We start from the raw sequence: 11,321 nt of genomic DNA, 5'->3' as shown, positions 1-11,321 counted from the left end.
CCCAGTGGCTTTACATAAGCCCCCCTTACACCGCCCATTGGTTTTTACATAGCACCCCCCTGCACCGCCCAGTGGCTTTACATTGCCCCCCCTACACCGCCCAGTGGCTTTACATAGCCCCCCTACACCGCCCAGCGGCTCTCAATCGCCCCCCTACACTTTCCAGCAGCTTTCCATAGCCCCCCTACACCGCCCAGTGGCTCTCCATAGCCCCCCTACACTGCCAAGCGGCTCTCCATAGGCCCCCTACACCGCCCAGCGGCTCTAAATATCCCCCCCTACACCGCCCAGTGGCTTTACATAGCCCCCCCTACAAAGCCCAGTGGCTTTACATAAGCCCCCCTTACACCGCCCGTTGGTTTTTAAATAGCCCCCCTGCACCGCCCAGGGGCTTTACATATCCCCCCTACACCGCCCAGTGGCTTTACATTGCCCCCCCTACACCGCCCAGCGGCTTGACATAGGCACCCTACGCCGCCCAGCGGCTCTCAATAGCCCCCCAACACTCCCCAGCGGCTCTCCATAGGCCCCCTACACCGCCCAGCGGCTCTAAATATCCCCCCCTACACCGCCCAGTGGCTTTACATAGCCCCCCCTACAAAGCCCAGTGGCTTTACATACGCCCCCCTTACACTGTCCATTGGTTTTTACATAGCACCCCCCTGCACCGCCCAGTGGCTTTACATATCCCCCCTACACTGCCCAGCGGCTCTCCATAGCCCCCCTACACCGCCCAGTGACTCTCAATCGCCCCCCTACACTGCCCAGCGGGTCTCATTAGCCACCCTACACTGCCCAGCGGCTCTCAATAGTCCCCCTACACTGCCAAGCGGCTCTCAATAGTCCCCCTACACCGCCCAGCGGCTCTCCATAGCCCCCCTGCACCGCCCCACGGCTCTCAATAGCCCCCCTACACCGCCCAGTGGCTTTACATAGCCCCCCTACACCGCCCGGTGGCTTTACATTGCCCCCCCTACACCGCCCAGTGGCTTTACATAGCCCCCCCTACACCGCCCATTGGCTCTCAATAGCCTCCCTACACTGCCCAGCGGCTCTCCATAGCCCCCCTACACTGCCCAGCGGCTCTCAATAGTCCCCCTACACTGCCAAGCGGCTCTCAATAGTCCCCCTACACCGCCCAGCGTCTCTCCATAGCCCCCCTGCACCGCCCCACGGCTCTCAATAGCCCCCTTACACCGCCCAGTGGCTCTCAATAGCCTCCCTACACGGCCCAGCAGCTCTCCATAGCCCCCCTACACCGCCCAGTGGCTCTCAATAGCCACCCTACACCACAGAGTGGCTCTCCAAATCCCCCCTACACTGCCCAGCGGCTCTCAATAGCCCCAAAACACACCCCAGCGGCTCTCAATAGCCCCCCTACACCGCCCAGAGGCTTTACATAGCCCCCCCACTGCCTACACCGCCCAGTGGCTCTCAATAGCCCCCCTACACCGCCCAGTGGCTCTCCATAGCCTCCCTACATCGCCCAGTGGCTCTCAATAGCCCCCCTACACCGCCCAGTGGCTTTACATAGCCCCTCCTACACCGCCCAGTGGCTTTACATACCTTGCCCCCCCTACACCGGCCAGTGGCTTTACATAGCACCCCCTACACTGCCCAGTGGCTTTACATAGCCCCCCCTACACTGCCCAGTGGCTTTACATAGCCTCCCTACACCGCCCAGTGGCTTTACATAGCCCCCCTACACCGCCCAGCGGCTTTACATAGCCCCCCCTACACCGCCCAGTGGCTTTACATAGCCTCCCTACACCGCCCAGTGGCTCTCAATAGCCCCCCTACACTGCCCAGCGGCTCTCCATAGCCGCCCTACACTGCCCAGCTGCTCTCAATAGGCCCCCTACACCGCCCAGCGGCTCTCCATAGCCCCCCTACACCGCCCCACGGCTCTCAATAGCCCCCCTACACCGCCCAGTGGCTCTCAATAGCCTCCCTACACGGCCCAGCAGCTCTCCATAGCCCCCCTACACCGCCCAGTGGCTCTCAATAGCCCCCCTACACTGCCCAGAGGCTCTCAATAGCCCCCCTACACTGCCCAGCGGCTTTACATAGCCCCCCCTACACCGCCCAGTGGCTCTCAATAGCCCCCCTACACCGCCCAGTGGCTCTCCATAGCCTCCCTACATCGCCCAGTGGCTTTGCATAGCCGCCCCTACGCCGCCCAGTGGCTTTACATAAGCCCCCATTACACCGCCCATTGGTTTTACATAGCCTCCCTACACCGCCCAGTGGCTTTACATAGCCCCCCTACACCGCCCAGCTGCTCTCCATAGCCCCCCCTACACCGCCCAGTGGCTTTACATAGCCCCCCCTACACCGCCCAGCTGCTCTCCATAGCCCCCCTACACCGCCCAGTGGCTTTACATAGCCCCCCCTACACCGCCCAGCTGCTCTCCATAGCCCCCCCTACACCGCCCAGCTGCTCTCCTTAGCCCCCCCTACACCGCCCAGTGGCTCTCCATAGCCCCCCCTGCACCGCCCAGCTGCTCTCCATAGCCCCCCCTACACCGCCCAGTGGCTCTCCATAGCCCCCCCTGCACCGCCCAGCTGCTCTCCATAGCCCCCCCTACACCGCCCAGTGGCTTTACATAGCCCCCCCTACACTGCCCAGTGGCTTTACATAGCCTCCCTACACCGCCCAGTGGCTTTACATAGCCCCCCTACACCGCCCCACGGCTCTCAATAGCCCCCTTACACCGCCCAGTGGCTCTCAATAGCCTCCCTACACGGCCCAGCAGCTCTCCATAGCCCCCCTACACCGCCCAGTGGCTCTCAATAGCCACCCTACACCACAGAGTGGCTCTCCAAATCCCCCCTACACTGCCCAGCGGCTCTCAATAGCCCCAAAACACACCCCAGCGGCTCTCAATAGCCCCCCTACCCCGCCCAGAGGCTTTACATAGCCCCCCCCTACACCGCCCAGTGGCTCTCAATAGCCCCCCTACACCGCCCAGTGGCTCTCCATAGCCTCCCTACATCGCCCAGTGGCTTTGCATAGCCCCCCTACACCGCCCAGTGGCTTTACATAGCCCCCCTACACCGCCCAGTGGCTTTACATAGCCCCCTCTACACCGCCCAGTGGCTTTACATAGCCCCCCTACACTGCCTAGTGGCTCTCAATAGCCTCCCTACACTGCCCAGCGGCTCTCCATAGCCCCTCTACACAGCCCAGTGGCTTTTCATAGCCCCCCCTACACCTCCCAGTGGCTTTACATAGCCCCCCTACACCGCCCAGCTGCTCTCAATAGCCCCCCTACACCGCCCAGTGGCTTTACATAGCCCCCCCTACACCGCCCAGTGGCTTTACATACCTTGCCCCCCCTACACCGGCCAGTGGCTTTACATAGCACCCCCTACACTGCCCAGTGGCTTTACATAGCCCCCCCTACACTGCCCAGTGGCTTTACATAGCCTCCCTACACCGCCCAGTGGCTTTACATAGCCCCCCTACACCGCCCAGCGGCTTTACATAGCCCCCCCTACACCGCCCAGTGGCTTTACATAGCCTCCCTACACCGCCCAGTGGCTCTCAATAGCCCCCCTACACGGCCCAGCGGCTCTCCATAGCCGCCCTACTCCGCCCAGGTGCTCTCAATAGTCCCCCTACACCGCCCAGCGGCTCTCCATAGCCCCCCTACACCGCCCCACGGCTCTCCATAGCCCCCCTACACCGCCCAGTGGCTCTCAATAGCCCCCCTACACTGCCCAGAGGCTCTCAATAGCCCCCCTACACCGCCCAGCGGCTTTACATAGCCCCCCCTACACCGCCCAGTGACTCTCAATAGCCCCCCTACACCGCCCAGTGGCTCTCCATAGCCTCCCTACATCGCCCAGTGGCTTTGCATAGCCGCCCCTACGCCGCCCAGTGGCTTTACATAAGCCCCCATTACACCGCCCATTGGTTTTACATAGCCTCCCTACACCGCCCAGTGGCTTTACATAGCCCCCCTACACCGCCCAGCTGCTCTCCATAGCCCCCCCTACACCGCCCAGTGGCTTTACATAGCCCCCCCTACACCGCCCAGCTGCTCTCCATGGCCCCCCTACACCGCCCAGTGGCTTTACATAGCCCCCCCTACACCGCCCAGCTGCTCTCCTTAGCCCCCCCTACACCGCCCAGTGGCTCTCCATAGCCCCCCCTGCACCGCCCAGCTGCTCTCCATAGCCCCCCCTACACCGCCCAGTGGCTCTCCATAGCCCCCCCTGCACCGCCCAGCTGCTCTCCATAGCCCCCCCTACACCGCCCAGTGGCTTTACATAGCCCCCCCTACACTGCCCAGTGGCTTTACATAGCCTCCCTACACCGCCCAGTGGCTTTACATAGCCCCCCTACACAGCCCAGCGGCTTTACATAGCCCCCCCTACACCGCCCAGTGGCTTTACATAGCCTCCCTACACCGCCCAGTGGCTCTCAATAGCCCCCCTACACTGCCCAGCGGCTCTCCATAGCCCCCCTACACTGCCCAGCTGCTCTCAATAGTCCCCCTACACCGCCCAGCGGCTCTCCATAGCCCCCCTACACCGCCCCACGGCTCTCAATAGCCCCCCTACACCGCCCAGTGGCTCTCCATAGCCCCCCTACACCGCCCAGTGGCTCTCAATAGCCCCCCTACACTGCCCAGAGGCTCTCAATAGCCCCCCTACACCGCCCAGCGGCTTTACATAGCCCCCCCTACACCGCCCAGTGGCTCTCAATAGCCCCCCTACACCGCCCAGTGGCTCTCCATAGCCTCCCTACATCGCCCAGTGGCTTTGCATAGCCGCCCCTACGCCGCCCAGTGGCTTTACATAAGCCCCCATTACACCGCCCATTGGTTTTACATAGCCTCCCTACACCGCCCAGTGGCTTTACATAGCCCCCCTACACCGCCCAGCTGCTCTCCATAGCCCCCCCTACACCGCCCAGTGGCTTTACATAGCCCCCCTACACCGCCCAGCTGCTCTCCATAGCCCCCCCTACACCGCCCAGTGGCTTTACATAGCCCCCCCTACACCGCCCAGTGGCTTTACATAGCCCCCCCTACACCGCCCAGTGGCTCTCCATAGCCTCCCTACATCGCCCAGTGGCTTTGCATAGCCGTCCCTATGCCGCCCAGTGGCTTTACATAAGCCCCCATTACACCGCCCATTGGTTTTACATAGCCTCCCTACACCGCCCAGTGGCTTTACATAGCCCCCCTACACCGCCCAGCGGCTTTACATAGCCCCCCCTACACCGCCCAGTGGCTTTACATAGCCCCCCCTGCACCGCCCAGCTGCTCTCCATAGCCCCCCCTACACCACCCAGTGGCTTTACATAGCCCCCCCTACACTGCCCAGTGGCTTTACATAGCCTCCCTACACCGCCCAGTGGCTTTACATAGCCCCCCTACACCGCCCAGCGGCTTTACATAGCCCCCCCTACACCGCCCAGTGGCTTTACATAGCCTCCCTACACCGCCCAGTGGCTCTCAATAGCCTCCCTACACTGCCCAGCGGCTCTCCATAGCCCCCCTACACTGCCCAGCTGCTCTCAATAGTCCCCCTACACCGCCCAGCGGCTCTCCATAGCCCCCCTACACCGCCCCACGGCTCTCAATAGCCCCCCTACACCGCCCAGCGGCTTTACATAGCCCCCCCTACACCGCCCAGTGGCTCTCAATAGCCCCCCTACACCGCCCAGTGGCTCTCCATAGCCTCCCTACATCGCCCAGTGGCTTTGCATAGCCGCCCCTACGCCGCCCAGTGGCTTTACATAAGCCCCCATTACACCGCCCATTGGTTTTACATAGCCTCCCTACACCGCCCAGTGGCTTTACATAGCCCCCCTACACCGCCCAGCTGCTCTCCATAGCCCCCCCTACACCGCCCAGTGGCTTTACATAGCCCCCCTACACCGCCCAGCTGCTCTCCATAGCCCCCCCTACACCGCCCAGTGGCTTTACATAGCCCCCCCTACACCGCCCAGTGGCTTTACATAGCCCCCCTACACCGCCCAGCTGCTCTCCATATCCCCCCCCTACACCGCCCAGTGGCTTTACATAGCCCCCCCTACACCGCCCAGTGGCTTTACATAGCCCCCCTACACCGCCCAGCTGCTCTCCATATCCCCCCCCTACACCGCCCAGTGGCTTTACATAGCCCCCCTACACCGCCCAGCTGCTCTCCATAGCCCCCCCTACACTGCCCAGTGGCTTTACATAGCCCCCCTACACCGCCCAGCTGCTCTCCATAGCCCCCCCTACACCGCCCAGTGGCTTTACATAGCCCCCCCTACACCGCCCAGCTGCTCTCCATAGCCCCCCTACACCGCCCAGTGGCTTTACATAGCCCCCCCTACACCGCCCAGCTGCTCTCCATAGCCCCCCTACACCGCCCAGTGGCTTTACATAGCCCCCCCTACACCGCCCAGCTGCTCTCCATAGCCCCCCCTGCACCGCCCAGCTGCTCTCCATAGCCCCCCCCACACCGCCCAGTGGCTCTCCATAGCCCCCCCTGCACCGCCCAGCTGCTCTCCATAGCCCCCCCCACACCGCCCAGTGGCTCTCCATAGCCCCCCCTGCACCGCCCAGCTGCTCTCCATAGCCCCCCCTACACCGCCCAGTGGCTTTACAGCTTGTGGGCACCGCTTGTCACCGTTATAGTGCAATTAATGTATTGTTTAGTGTTGTGTAGTGGCTTTGCAGGCATGCATCTAAAATATATTTTGGAGTTTGCCCCACCAAGATTTACATGCTAAATTTGCCTCTGGTTATTTTAAATGTCTTGCTATTTTTATATAGGGACATAAAACAAACTGGGGGGGCTCAAGTTTCAACTTTAGCCCCCGTCGTGTTGCCAGGCACAGCTGTTTTATCCAGACAGACATCCTGTGCTTTTTCATTTGGCGCATAGGGCATACAGACACAGCTTGGCTACATTGTAACCTTGAAGTGGGCACGGCGCATACTCTCACATGGGCCAAGACTGTTACTTTTGTAACTGAATTTTAAAAAATTAACAATGTGATTTAACCGATTGAATTTGGAAAATAGATGGCAAAATGCAGAATGGTGTTCAATGCCTGTAAACAGCTTGTGGTGCTGTTTAAACGCAGCTCAGTGATATGTAACAACACCATTGGATCAACACCATCGGATCAACATTATCGGATCAACATTATCGGATCAACACCATTGGATCAACACCATCGGATCAACATTATCGGATCAACATTATCGGATCAACACCATTGGATCAACACCATTGGATCTACACCATCGGACCAACATTATCGGATCAACACCATTGGATCAACACCATTGGATCAACACCATCGGACCAACATTATCGGATCAACACCATTGGATCAACACCATTGGATCAACATTATCGGATCAACACCATCGGATCAACACCATCGGATCAACATTATCGGATCAACACCATTGGATCAACACCATTGGATCAACACCATTGGATCAACATTATCGGATCAACACCATTGGATCAACATTATCGGATCAACACCATCGGATCAACATTATTGGATCAACACCATCGGATCAACATTATCGGATCAACACCATTGGATCAACATTATCGGATCAACATTATCGGATCAACACCATTGGATCAACACCATCGGATCAACATTATCGGATCAACATTATCGGATCAACACCATTGGATCAACACCATTGGATCTACACCATCGGACCAACATTATCGGATCAACACCATTGGATCAACACCGTTGGATCAACATTATCGGATCTACATTATTGGATCAACACCATCGGATCAACATTATCGGATCAACACCATTGGATCAACACCATCGGATCAACACCATTGGATCAACATTATCGGATCAACACCATTGGATCAACACCATCGGATCAACACCATCGAACATTAACGATACAAATGTAACAGCACAATGAAGTAGATAAACATTGTCTTTAGCAGGTGCCTTTTCTTTTTAACACCAGTGGTGCGACTAGTGCCTTCTAACTGCACTGTGCCAACACAGGCCAACACAGGCCAACACAGGCCAATACAGGCCAACACAGGCCAACACAGGCCAACACAGGCCAACACAGGCCAATACAGGCCAACACAGGCCAACACAGGCCAACACAGGCCAACACAGGCCAACACAGGCCAATACAGTTGAGCAGAAGCAAAGAAAAACTACACTTTTGAGTGATCAAAACCATTCATTTTGAGGTGACGGGGGTACGGGGTGCAAAATGCAATCTGTTCATTATTTCATCATATATAAAATGGACACATCTATTTTAATGTAGACTAGCTCAAAACATTACTAATCACTGAAAATGACACATTTTGATGGATAATTTTCTGGTACAACATAGAGGTGCAAAAACATTCATTCAGGCACAATGGACACAGGCCTATCCCACCTGGACAAGAGGAAGACCTATGTGAGAATGCTGTTCATCAACATCATAGTCCACTCCAAGCTTGACACTAAAGCTCAAGGCCCTTGGTATGAGCACCTACCTCCCTCTGCAACTAGATCCTGGACTTCCTGATGGGCCGCCCCCTGGTGGTAAGGGTAGGCAACAACACATCTTCCACGCTGACCCTCAACACGGGGGCCCCTCGGGTGTGTGCTTAGTACCCTCTAGTACTCCCTGTTCACCCACGACTGCGTGGCCATGCACGACTCCAACACCATCATTAAGTTTGCAGACAAAACAACGGTGGTGAGACAAACTACAGGGAGGAGGTTAGAGCCCTGGTAACAAACTACAGGGAGGAGGTTAGAGCCCAGGTAACAAACTACAGGGAGGAGGTTAGAGCCCTTGTAACAAACTACAGGGAGGAGGTTAGAGCCCTGGTAACAAACTACAGGGAGGAGGTTAGAGCCCTGGTAACAAACTACAGGGAGGAGGTTAGAGCCCTGGTAACAAACTACAGGGAGGAGGTTAGAGCCCTGGTAACAAACTACAGGGAGGAGGTTAGAGCCCTGGTAACAAACTACAGGGAGGAGGTTAGAGCCCTGGTAACAAACTACAGGGAGGAGGTTAGAGCCCTGGTAACAAACTACAGGGAGGAGGTTAGAGCCCAGGTAACAAACTACAGGGAGGAGGTTAGAGCCCTGGTAACAAACTACAGGGAGGAGGTTAGAGCCCTGGTAACAAACTACAGGGAGGAGGTTAGAGCCCTGGTAACAAACTACAGGGAGGAGGTTAGAGCCCTGGTAACAAACTACAGGGAGGAGGTTAGAGCCCTGGTAACAAACTACAGGGAGGAGGTTAGAGCCCTGGTAACAAACTACAGGGAGGAGATTAGAGCCCTGGCACAATGGAACAGCCTCTCATTCAACGTCAGTAAAACCAAGGAACTGATCGCGGACTACAGGAAACGGGGAGGAGCATGCCCCTATTGTCGTTGATGGGCTGCAGTGGAGAGGGTCAAAAACGTGAAGTTCCTTGGCGTGCGCATCACAGCCTCTTCAACCTCAGGAGGAAATTCAGCCCTGCATGGCGCTCAGATCCAATTGAAGTTCTCCAGCTGCACTATTGAGAGTAACCGGCTGCATCACCATCTGGTACAGCAACTGCACACACACACACGCATACACACACACACACACACGCAAACACTGCTAAACTATAAATACTTCTAGGTCTTGGAATATGAGCAATGAGCATTGACTCTTTCAAGAGGTCATGACCTTTAAGTCACAGGTGTAACTACAGGGTTGCTAGTTCCTGTACCATACTCTGGAATTCGTATCTTCACACAGCCAAAACAATGTTCCCTCAAAACATATTAGGCACTGAGAACTGTATGCTGAGCGCAAACTTGAATGTTGTGTACATTCTGTGCAACTTCCAGCGCACGTTTACTGTCAATACGGAGGCTGTACCCACTTTAAGTTAGTTTTAACAGTGGTCAAGTAGGCTGCTGTGGCTATTTGATCCTACTGTAGGTCTAACAGAGTGGTCTACCATTAAAAACAGTGGAGAAAATGCATCCCATAATATTTTAACATGGAAATAGGTTTTAAATGTTTATTTATTTAGATTTTTAACCTTCATTTAACTAGGCAAGTCAGTTAAGGACAAATGTCTTATTTACAATAACGGCCTACCAAAAGGCAAAAGGACTCCTGCGGGGACAGGGGCCTGGGATTAAAAATAAATTAAATAAAAATATAGGCCAAAACACACATCACGACAAGAGAGACAACACTACACTACATAAAGAGAGACCTAAGACAACAACATAGCATGGTAGCAACACAACATGGCAGCAGCACATGGTAGTTGTACAAACATGGTACAAACATAAATGAGCACAGAAAACAGCACAAAGGGCAAGAAGGTAGAGACAACAATACATCATGCGACTCAGCCACAACTGTCAGTAAGAGTGTCCATGATTGAGTCTTTGAATGAAGAGATTGAGATAAAACTGTCCAGTTTGAGTGTTTGTTGCAGCTCGTTCCAGTCGCTAGCTCTGATTGCCGAATGGTAAAGAACATCTAGTCACTGAAGAGTACCCTTACTTGCTGATCTATAAAAGAAATGTCTCCGTAATCTAGCATGGGTAGGAGGGTCATCTGAATCAGGGTTAGTTTGGCATCTGGGGTGAAAGAGGAGAGATTATGATAGAGGAAACCAAGTCTAGATTTAACTTTAGCCTGCAGCTTTGATATATGCTGAGAGAAAGACCGTGTACCGTCTAGCCATACTCCCAAGTACTTGTATGAGGTGCCTACCTCAAGCTCTAAACCCTCAGAGGTAGTAATCACACCTGTGGGGAGAGGGGCATTCTTCTTACCAAACCACATGACCTTTGTTTTGGAGGTGTTCAGAACAAGGTTAACGGCAGAGAAAGCTTGTTGGACACTAAGAAAGCTTTGTTGTTGAACGTTTAACAAAAAATCCGGGGAGGGGCCAGCAGAAGACTGTGTCATCTGCATAATAATTGATGGGAGAGCTATGTTGATGATGTAAATTGAGAAGCGCGTTGGGCCTAGGATCGAGCCTTGGGGTACATTCCATGAGGTTAAAAAAAACCCATAAAGGGCATTCACCTGTTTATCCAGTTGTCCAGACAAGGAGGTGACTGAAAATTGTGAAATTATTCTACCTTCTGCCTATTGGCTACTTGGCTTATTCAAGCCTTTCTCAAAATACAACACCGCCCCTTTAAGATAAAAAAAAAAGCTCTTTACCCCCAGGCTGGCTTTTCAAAGAGGGCTAGAAAAGTACATGTTTTGAGCTCTTGTAGGAAGCAACCACTGGCCCATTTTTGACTACAAATGATCTGATAATAATAATCAGTAACTAGCAAAGGATATG

Source organism: Oncorhynchus clarkii, chromosome 20, assembly GCF_045791955.1.
Source record: "Oncorhynchus clarkii lewisi isolate Uvic-CL-2024 chromosome 20, UVic_Ocla_1.0, whole genome shotgun sequence".
NCBI lineage: Eukaryota > Metazoa > Chordata > Actinopteri > Salmoniformes > Salmonidae > Oncorhynchus > Oncorhynchus clarkii.
This window is presented reverse-complemented; position numbering follows the sequence as displayed.